Raw genomic sequence first — 10,773 nt, 5'->3', positions numbered from 1 at the left:
TCCATCCAAAGTGGGATGGATGCCGTCTCTCCTAACAAGACCAGGTTTTCCCCAGAAGCTTTGCCAATTATCTATGAAGCCCACCTCATTTTTTGGACACCACTCAGACAGCCAGCAATTCAAGGAGAACATGCGGCTAAACATGTCACTCCCGGTCCGATTGGGGAGGGGCCCAGAGAAAACTACAGAGTCCGACATTGTTTTTGCAAAGTTACACACCGATTTAATGTTAATTTTAGTGACCTCCGATTGGCGTAACCGAGTGTCATTACTGCCGACGTGAATTACAATCTTACCAAATTTACGCTTAGCCTTAGCCAGCAATTTCAAATTTCCTTCAATGTCGCCTGCTCTGGCCCCCGGAAGACAATTGACTATGGTTGCTGGTGTCGCTAACTTCACATTTCTCAAAACAGAGTCGCCAATAACCAGAGTTTGATCCTCGGCGGGTGTATCGTCGAGTGGGGAAAAACGGTTAGAGATGTGAACAGGTTGGCGGTGTACACGGGGCTTCTGTTTAGGGCTACGCTTCCTCCTCACAGTCACCCAGTCAGCCTGCTTTCCCGACTGCTCGGGATCTGCCAGGGGGGAACTAACGGCGGCTAAGCTACCTTGGTCCGCACCGACTACAGGGGCCTGGCTAGCTGTAGGATTTTCCACGGTGCGGAGCCGAGTCTCCAATTCGCCCAGCCTGGCCTCCAAAGCTACGAATAAGCTACACTTATTACAAGTACCGTTACTGCTAAAGGAGGCCGAGGAATAACTAAACATTTCACACCCAGAGCAGAAAAGTGTGGGAGAGACAGGAGAAGCCGCCATGCTAAATCGGCTAAGAGCTAGTAGCTACGCTAACCTAGCGGATTCCTAAAAACACGCAAAGTGAATAATGTGTAAATAATTTAGAGGTAATTCAACAGAAGGAGTGCTTTAGTTAAGGCACCAGACAGGCCATGGAGCAGCACAGGTAACGCACGACAACGGTGCTAAAAAATAAAATAAAATAAAAAATCCACCAGACACGCTGTGGAGCAGCACAGGTGAAGTGAAAAAGCACAAGTGAAAAAGTCTTGAAAAAGACTGTTAGTTCAGAATACAAAGCAGCAGGTAGCAGTCTCTGTGTAAACAGTTCGGCGTTCGGTCACGCAATGACTCAGCACATTGTCAAAAATGTGACGGATCCACTACCACTGCTGATGTTCAAATAGAGGGATATGAGCTGTATTTTGTGAACAGAAGAGATAAAAGGGGTGGTGGTGTTGCTCTGTACATAAAGGCAGATCTGATATGTACAATTGTAGAAGAAATGACAACTGTGGATGTCATCATAGAAATTGTAACAGTGGAACTTGTACATGAAACATCTAAAAATATTTTAATCAGTTGTGTATACAGAGCACCAGACACTTGTGTTGTGAAATTTACAGATAGAATAATAGAGTTATTCCATCAAATTAAAAACAAAACGCTTTTTATATGTGGAGACTTTAACATTAACATAGAGAGCTCCAGTTGCCAAAGAACAAGTGATTTTGTGAATTCAATGTATAGTTTGGGGTTATTCCACTTGATAACAAAACCAACCAGAATCACATCGCAAAGTGCAACGGTAATCGACAATATATTTACAAATAGAACAGATGAAATTATCAGGAATGGGATCTTGATGACAGATGTTAGTGATCATTTACCAGTCTTTTCAATATTTAAATATAAAAATAGGTACAAGAAAAAAACTGTTATAAACTTTAAAAGAGACAAGTCAGTAAAAGCCTTAGAGGCATTAAAATATGATCTTAAAAATCAAAATTGGGAAGAAGTTTATGTCAGTGATGTTAATGTAGCATATAACTCATTTATGAAAATATTAATGAAATCATATAATAAAAACTGTAAATTAATAGAAATTAGTAAGAAAAGAGTAAATAAACCATGGCTGACAAAGGGAATAAAAAATGCTTGTGCAAAGAAAAACTATTTATACAGGTGCTTTTTAAAAATGCAAACAAAGGAAACAGAACACAGATACAAAAAATATAAAAATAAACTATTGACAATAATTAGGAAACAAAAAAGATTATTATAGTGAACAATTAAATAAGAGTAAAGATAATATGAGGGCAACATGGGGAATTATAAAAAGTGTGATTGAAAGTGATGGAATGAAAGCAACTTTTCCAAATTACTTTGTCAAAGAAAATAAAGAGATATATGACATAAAAGAAGTGGCAAATGGGTTTAATGATTATTTTTCAAATGTAGGATCAAGTCTGGTGGGAAATAAACCAATAGTAGAAGATACATTACATACACTTGTAAATACGGTCAATAGTATTTTCCTGGACAATGTGGAAAAAGATGAAATAAGAAATATTGTAAAAAACTGTGTAAGCAAAAGATCAACTGACCATGAAGATTTAGACATGATGACTGTAAAAAGTATAATCAATCAATCAATCAACTTTTTTTTTATATAGCGCCAAATCACAACAAACAGTTGCCCCAAGGCGCTCTATATTGTAAGGCAAGGCCATACAATAATTATGAAAAACCCCAACGGTCAAAACGACCCCCTATGAGCAAGCACTTGGCTACAGTGGGAAGGAAAAACTCCCTTTTAACAGGAAGAAACCTCCAGCAGAACCAGGCTCAGGGAGGGGCAGTCTTCTGCTGAGACTGGTTGGGGCTGAGGGAAAGAACCAGGAAAAAGACATGCTGTGAAGGGGGGCAGAGATCGATCACTAATGATTAAATGCAGAGTGATGCATATGGAGCAAAAAGAGAAAGAAACAGTGCATCATGGGAACCCCCCCACAGTCTACGTCTAAAGCAGCATAACCAAGGGATGGTCCAGGGTCACCTGATCCAGCCCTAACTATAAGCCTTAGCGAAAAGGAAAGTTTTAAGCCTAATCTTAAAAGTAGAGAGGGTATCTGTCTCCCTGATCTGAATTGGGAGCTGGTTCCACAGGAGAGGAGCCTGAAAGCTGAAGGCTCTGCCTCCCATTCTACTCTTACAAACCCTAGGAACTACAAGTAAGCCTGCAGTCTGAGAGCGAAGCGCTCTAATGGGGTAATATGGTACTACGAGGTCCCTAAGATAAGATGGGACCTGATTATTCAAAACCTTATAAGTAAGAAGAAGAATTTTAAATTCTATTCTAGAATTAACAGGAAGCCAATGAAGAGAGGCCAACACGGGTGAGATATGCTCTCTCCTGCTAGTCCCCGTCAGTACTCTAGCTGCAGCATTCTGAACCAACTGAAGGCTTTTTAGGGAACTTTTAGGACAACCTGATAATAATGAATTACAATAGTCCAGCCTAGAGGAAATAAATGCATGAATTAATTTTTCAGCATCACTCTGAGACAAGACCTTTCTGATTTTAGAGATATTGCGTAAATGCAAAAAGGCAGTCCTACATATTTGTTTAATATGCGCTTTGAATGACATATCCTGATCAAAAATGACTCCAAGATTTCTCACAGTATTACTAGAGATCAGGGAAATGCCATCCAGAGTAACGATCTGGTTAGACACCATGCTTCTAAGATTTGTGGGGCCAAGTACAATAACTTCAGTTTTATCTGAGTTTAAAAGCAGGAAATTAGAGGTCATCCATGTCTTTATGTCTGTAAGACAATCCTGCAGTTTAGCTAATTGGTGTGTATCCTCTGGCTTCATGGATAGATAAAGCTGGGTATCATCTGCGTAACAATGAAAATTTAAGCAATACCGTCTAATAATACTGCCTAAGGGAAGCATGTATAAAGTGAATAAAATTGGTCCTAGCACAGAACCTTGTGGAACTCCATAATTAACTTTAGTCTGTGAAGAAGATTCCCCATTTACATGAACAAACTGTAATCTATTAGACAAATATGATTCAAACCACCGCAGCGCAGTGCCTTTAATACCTATGACATGCTCTAATCTCTGTAATAAAATGTTATGGTCAACAGTATCAAAAGCAGCACTGAGGTCCAACAAAACAAGCACAGAGATAAGTCCACTGTCCGAAGCCATAAGAAGATCATTTGTAACCTTTACTAATGCTGTTTCTGTACTATGATGAATTCTAAAACCTGACTGAAACTCTTCAAATAGACCATTCCTCTGCAGGTGATCAGTTAGCTGTTTTACAACTACCCTCTCAAGAATCTTTGAGAGAAAAGGAAGGTTGGAGATTGGCCTATAATTAGCTAAGATAGCTGGGTCAAGTGATGGCTTTTTAAGTAATGGTTTAATTACTGCCACCTTAAAGGCCTGTGGTACATAACCAACTAACAAAGATAGATTGATCATATTTAAGATTGAAGCATTGAATAATGGTAGGACTTCCTTGAGCAGCCTGGCAGGAATGGGGTCTAATAAACATGTTGATGGTTTCGATGAAGTAACTAATGAAAATAACTCAGACAGAACAATCGGAGAGAAAGAGTCTAACCAAATACCGGCATCACTGAAAGCAGCCAAAGATAACGATACATCTTTGGGATGGTTATGAGTAATTTTTTCTCTAATAGTCAAAATTTTGTTAGCAAAGAAAGTCATGAAGTCATTACTAGTTAAAGTTAATGGAATACTCAGCTCAATAGAGCTCTGACTCTTTGTCAGCCTGGCTACAGTGCTGAAAAGAAACCTGGGGTTGTTCTTATTTTCTTCAATTAGTGATGAGTAGAAAGATGTCCTAGCTTTACGGAGGGCTTTTTTATAGAGCAACAAACTCTTTTTCCAGGCTAAGTGAAGATCTTCTAAATTAGTGAGACGCCATTTCCTCTCCAACTTACGGGTTATCTGCTTTAAGCTACGAGTTTGTGAGTTATACCACGGAGTCAGACACTTCTGATTTAAAGCTCTCTTTTTCAGAGGAGCTACAGCATCCAAGGTTGTCTTCAATGAGGATGTAAAACTATTGATGAGATACTCTAACTCCCTTACAGAGTTTAGGTAGCTACTCTGCTCTGTGTTGGTATATGACATTAGAGAACATAAAGAAGGAATCATATCCTTAAACCTAGTTACAGCGCTTTCTGAAAGACTTCTAGTGTAATGAAACTTATTCCCCACTGCAGGGTAGTCCATCAGGGTAAATGTAAATGTTATTAAAAAATGATCAGACAGAAGGGAGTTTTCAGGGAATACTGTTAAGTCTTCTATTTCCATACCATAAGTCAGAACAAGATCTAAGATATGATTAAAGTGGTGGGTGGACTCATTTACTTTTTGAGCAAAGCCAATAGAGTCTAATAATAGATTAAATGCAGTGTTGAGGCTGTCATTCTCAGCATCTGTGTGGATGTTAAAATCGCCCACTATAATTATCTTATCTGAGCTAAGCACTAAGTCAGACAAAAGGTCTGAAAATTCACAGAGAAACTCACAGTAACGACCAGGTGGACGATAGATAATAACAAATAAAACTGGTTTTTGAGACTTCCAATTTGGATGGACAAGACTAAGAGACAAGCTTTCAAATGAATTAAAGCTCTGTCTAGGTTTTTGATTAATTAATAAGCTGGAATGGAAGATTGCTGCTAATCCTCCGCCCCGGCCCGTGCTACGAGCATTCTGACAGTTAGTGTGACTCGGGGGTGTTGACTCATTTAAACTAACATATTCATCCTGCTGTAACCAGGTTTCTGTTAGGCAGAATAAATCAATACGTTGATCAATTATTATATCATTTACCAGCAGGGTCTTAGAAGAGAGAGACCTAATGTTTAATAGACCACATTTAACTGTTTTAGTCTGTGGTGCAATTGAAGGTGCTATATTATTTTTTCTTTTTGAATTTTTATGCTTAAATAGATTTTTGCTGATTATTGGTAGTCTGGGAGCAGGCACCGTCTCCACGGGGACGGCAGGGGGAGAGAAGCTGCAGAGAGGTGTATAAGACCACAGCTCTGCCTCCTGGTCCCAACGCTGGACAGTCACAGTTTGGAGGATCCAAGAAAATTGGCCAGATTTCTAGAAATGAGAGCTGCTCCATCCAAAGTGGGATGGATGCCGTCTCTCCTAACAAGACCAGGTTTTCCCCAGAAGCTTTGCCAATTATCAATGAAGCCCACCTCATTTTTTTGGACACCACTCAGACAGCCAGCAATTCAAGGAGAACATGCGGCTAAACATGTCACTCCCGGTCTGATTGGGGAGGGGCCCAGAGAAAACAACAGAGTCCGACATTGTTTTTGCAAAGTTACACACCCATTTAATGTTAATTTTAGTGACCTCCGATTGGCGTAACCGAGTGTCATTACTGCCGACGTGAATTACAATCTTACCAAATTTACGCTTAGCCTTAGCCAGCAATTTCAAATGTCCTTCGATGTCGCCTGCTCTGGCCCCCGGAAGACAATTGACAATGGTTGCTGGTGTCGCTAACTTCACATTTCTCAAAACAGAGTCGCCAATAACCAGAGTTTGATCCTCGGTGAGTGTATCGTCGAGTGGGGAAAAACGGTTAGAGATGTGAACGGGTTGACGGTGTACACGGGGCTTCTGTTTAGGGCTACGCTTCCTCCTCACAGTCACCCAGTCAGCCTGCTTTCCCGACTGCCCGGGATCTGCCAGGGGGGAACTAACGGCGGCTAAGCTACCTTGGTCCGCACCGACTACAGGGGCCTGGCTAGCTGTAGAATTTTCCACGGTGCGGAGCCGAGTCTCCAATTCGCCCAGCCTGGCCTCCAAAGCTACGAATAAGCTGCACTTATTACAAGTACCGTTACTGCTAAAGGAGGCCGAGGAATAACTAAACATTTCACACCCAGAGCAGAAAAGTACGGGAGAGACAGGAGAAGCCGCCATGCTAAATCGGCTAAGAGGTAGTAGCTACGCAACCTAGCGGATTCCTAAAAACACACAAAGTGAATAATGTGTAAATAATTTAGAGGTGATTCAGCAGAAGGAGTGCCTTAATTAAGGCACCAAACAGGCCATGAAGCAGCACAGGCAACGCACGACAACAGCGAACGCACGACAACGGTGCTAAAATAAAATAAAAATCGACTAAACACGCTGTGGAGCAGCACAGGTAACGCACGACAACAGTGCTAAAAAAAAAAATAAATAAATAAAAACGAAAGCGTTAGCAAGCTAGTTAGCTTGCCAACGCTGATGAAAGTTAGCTGATAAAAGTGCTCCGTCGCGATGTTTCGACCGTTAGAGGTCTTCCTTAGGCGTTGGAGCACAGTAAAAAAGTAAAAAAAAGTAAAAAGGTAAAAAAGTAAAAAAGTCTTGAAAAAGACTGTTAGTTCAAAGTCCAAAGCAGCAGGTAGCAGTCTCTGTGTAAACAGTCCCAACAGAGAGCCAAAATTCTGATGCAATCTCACCAATAGAAACTGTTATTGAACCATTTACTTATATTTGCAATCTGTCTCTGTCAACAGGGATTTTTCCAGATGAAATGAAAATTGCCAAGGTAGTCCCATTATATAAAAATGGAGACAAACATAAATTCTCTAATTACAGGCCAGTATCATTGCTTCCACAGTTTTCTAAAATTATGGAAAACGTTTTTGTGACAAGGTTGGATAAATTCACTGAGCAACATCATATTTTAAATAATGCTCAGTATGGATTCAGAACAAAACATTCGACAGCTATGGCAATTATGGAATTAATAGAGAAAATATCAACAACAATAGAAAATAAGGATTATTTTGTAAGCTTTTGCTTTTGACCACTCAAGATTGCTTCACAAGTTACAACAATATGGAATAAGAGGTATTGCACATCAGTGGGTAAAAAGCTACTTAGAAAACAGAAAACAGTTTGTTCAGATAAATAATATCAAATCAGAATTGTGTAATATTGCTTATGGAGTGCCACAAGGATCAGTACTTGGACCCAAACTGTTTATTTTGTATATCAATGATTTTGTGAATGTATCTAATGTGCTTGGTAGCATTTTATTTGCTGATGATACAACGTTGTTTTACTCTGGATCAGATATACAGGAAGTAGCACAAGTGATAAAAACAGAATTGGAAAAGGTTAAGCATTGGTTTGATATAAACAGACTGTCACTAAATATTAATAAGACAAATTTCATATTGTTTAATGACAGAGCAAAAAAAAAAATAACGTGTCATTACAAATAGATGGAATGGATATACAAAGGGTAAAAGAAATGAAATTTTTAGGAGTCATAATTGATGAAGATCTTACATGGAAGTCACACATAAATTACATAAAAGGAAAAATAGCGAAAGCCATTGCTGTTTTGCATAAAGTAAAATATTCATTAAATAGTTATGGTTTATTAACATTGTACAATTCATTGATTTTCCCATATTTAACTTATTGTGTAGAAATCTGGGGATCAACATGTACAACTTATATACAACCTTTGTTTATTCTGCAGAAAAGGGCTTTAAGGGTGATTAGCAACAGTGGTTTTAGAGATCCATCTAATCCATTGTTCATTAAGTACATGGTACTTAAATTTCGTGATTTGGTCGATTTGAAAATATTACAAACAATGTACCAAGCTAATAAAAATGCTTTACCAACAAACATTCAAAATATGTTTGAGAAAAGAGTAAGTAGTTATAAACTGAAAGGAATAGAAGTCTTTAGAAAACCAACATACAGAACCAGAGTAAAAGAACGGAGTATTGCAGTAAATGGTGTAAAATTATGGAACAATCTCAGCAAAGAAATTAAAGAATTAAGGTCGCTTAAATTATTTAAAAAACGTATTAAACTAGATGTATTAAGTAAGTATGAAACTATAAAATAAGTTAGTGGGCTGTAAGGAAGTAAAAAAAAGAAAAAAAAATGTAATTTGTTAATAATGTATAAAATGTTTTAAGTTTAAAAATGTAACCTGTCAGAGATGTAATCTATTTAATAATGGTCATAATTATGAAATAAGTCAGTGGTATGTGACAAGTTTAAAGAAATACAATCTGTTAAATAATGTTGAAAAATGACGCTGGATATTGAAAGATTGTATTGTAAAAAGGGGCAGAAAATATAAGACTTGTTCTTCTCTCTGCTCCTTTTCATTCTGGTAATGGAGATGCTTTATTTCTGCTTTTCTGTTTTTTTTTCTTTTAAATGAATGAAATAAATAAATAAATGAAATGAAATGAAATGAAATTTGGTGCTATATAAATAAAAATAAATTGACATTAAAATTGAGCAGCAAGAGCAGGTGTAACCACATCGCACAGCTGCTGTGAAAAAAAAAAAATACATGCCACCCACGGGATTCAAACCTGCAATTTACCAAAGCTCTGATTGCCAGCCAGAAACTTTACCACTGCACTACAATCGCTGTCCTGTTTAAAAAATGCTGAAAAATGCCTGAAATCAACAAGGACATAAATGTATTTTTTTTAAAAAGAGAAAAAAGCGCAGTGATAACTGACCAGTGTTTGTTACGACGTATTTGTGCTGATACATGACTGAAAGTGGCGTATTTGTTGCACTGTTGGCTTGTCATATAGTCCTATGGCGCACTGCTCACAGGACACGCGTGTCCTGTCAGACAGACGTGACGTTCAGATCGCCTGCTGCGTGTCCATATGAACTGGCGGTCCGTTTCAGCTGGGAAAGCGTGTCAATGTGTGCGCTCTCCAGCCAGTCTCAAAAGTGATATATGTTGTAATTATTTTCATGTGAGGACAGCAAGCGCGCACACACACACACACACACACACACACACACACACACACACACACACACACACACACACACACACACACACACACACACACACACACACACACACACACACACACACACACGTGTCCGTCAAAACACGCTGCGTGTTCTGCAGCTGTGACGTCCAGGACCAGAGCTGTCAACTGCTCCTGCTGTTGCCTACCAGCCACGCCCCCTGTCCATTCAGTGCACAGACCAAGGTGTCACTCTGTGATTACATGAGAGGCACTTTGCCTGCAGGGGGCGCGAAAAACACACTTGCATGTGTTGGGGGGGGCAAAACACATGCAACTGTGAGAGACAGAATCTAAAAAAAAATCCAGAAAATCACATTGTATGATTTTTAAATAATTAATTTGCATTTTGTTGCATAAAATAAGTATTTGATCCCCTAGAAAAACAGAGGTCAGACATTTCCTGTAGTTCTTGACCAAGTTTTCACACACTGCAGCAGGGATTTTGGTTCACTCCTCCATACGGATCTTCTCCAAATCTTTCAGGTTTGGAGTTTCAGCTCCCTCCAAAGATTTTCTATTGAGTTCAGGTGTTGTGTGTTGGGGGGTTTGGCTGGATGTTTTTGTGTTGTTTTCTTTTCTTTGCTCTCCAGGTGGTATGCAAACTGGTTTTTGTCTGTGGAGACGGTGCTGGCAGAAGAGTCCTTCACCCTCATCAGCATTATTAGCTGCACCTGTGGATGATGCTCACTTGTAAACTTAAAGACTTTCAGCTGAAGCAGATAATGAGATGGCGTTCTGCATTTAAGCCATGAGTGGTTCAAGCAGAATTGCCGGGAACTCGACCTTGTGACGTTCGTTTGTGAGACGCTGAGGACCGCGCCAGGGTGCCTGTGAAGGAGGACGGGTGAGGGACACATGCTGTCAGCACACATCAGAGGTGATTATTGTCTGAATGATCGTTAATAGTAATTTGGCATTTTGTTACGCAGTATATTTTAACATTGATGAGAATTGTGCAGTTTGCTTCTCACTGCCGTGGCGTACGGACTGATGATCCTCCACCTGTTGTGAGAAGCTGCTCATTTACATGAAGCTTAAATTCAGACCTGAATGTGTTGCTGATAGTGTGTGCCTCTGAAAGATATTT

This window comes from Thalassophryne amazonica, chromosome 5, assembly GCF_902500255.1.
Source record: "Thalassophryne amazonica chromosome 5, fThaAma1.1, whole genome shotgun sequence".
NCBI classification, from domain to species: domain Eukaryota; kingdom Metazoa; phylum Chordata; class Actinopteri; order Batrachoidiformes; family Batrachoididae; genus Thalassophryne; species Thalassophryne amazonica.
Note: the sequence above shows the minus strand (reverse complement) of the source record.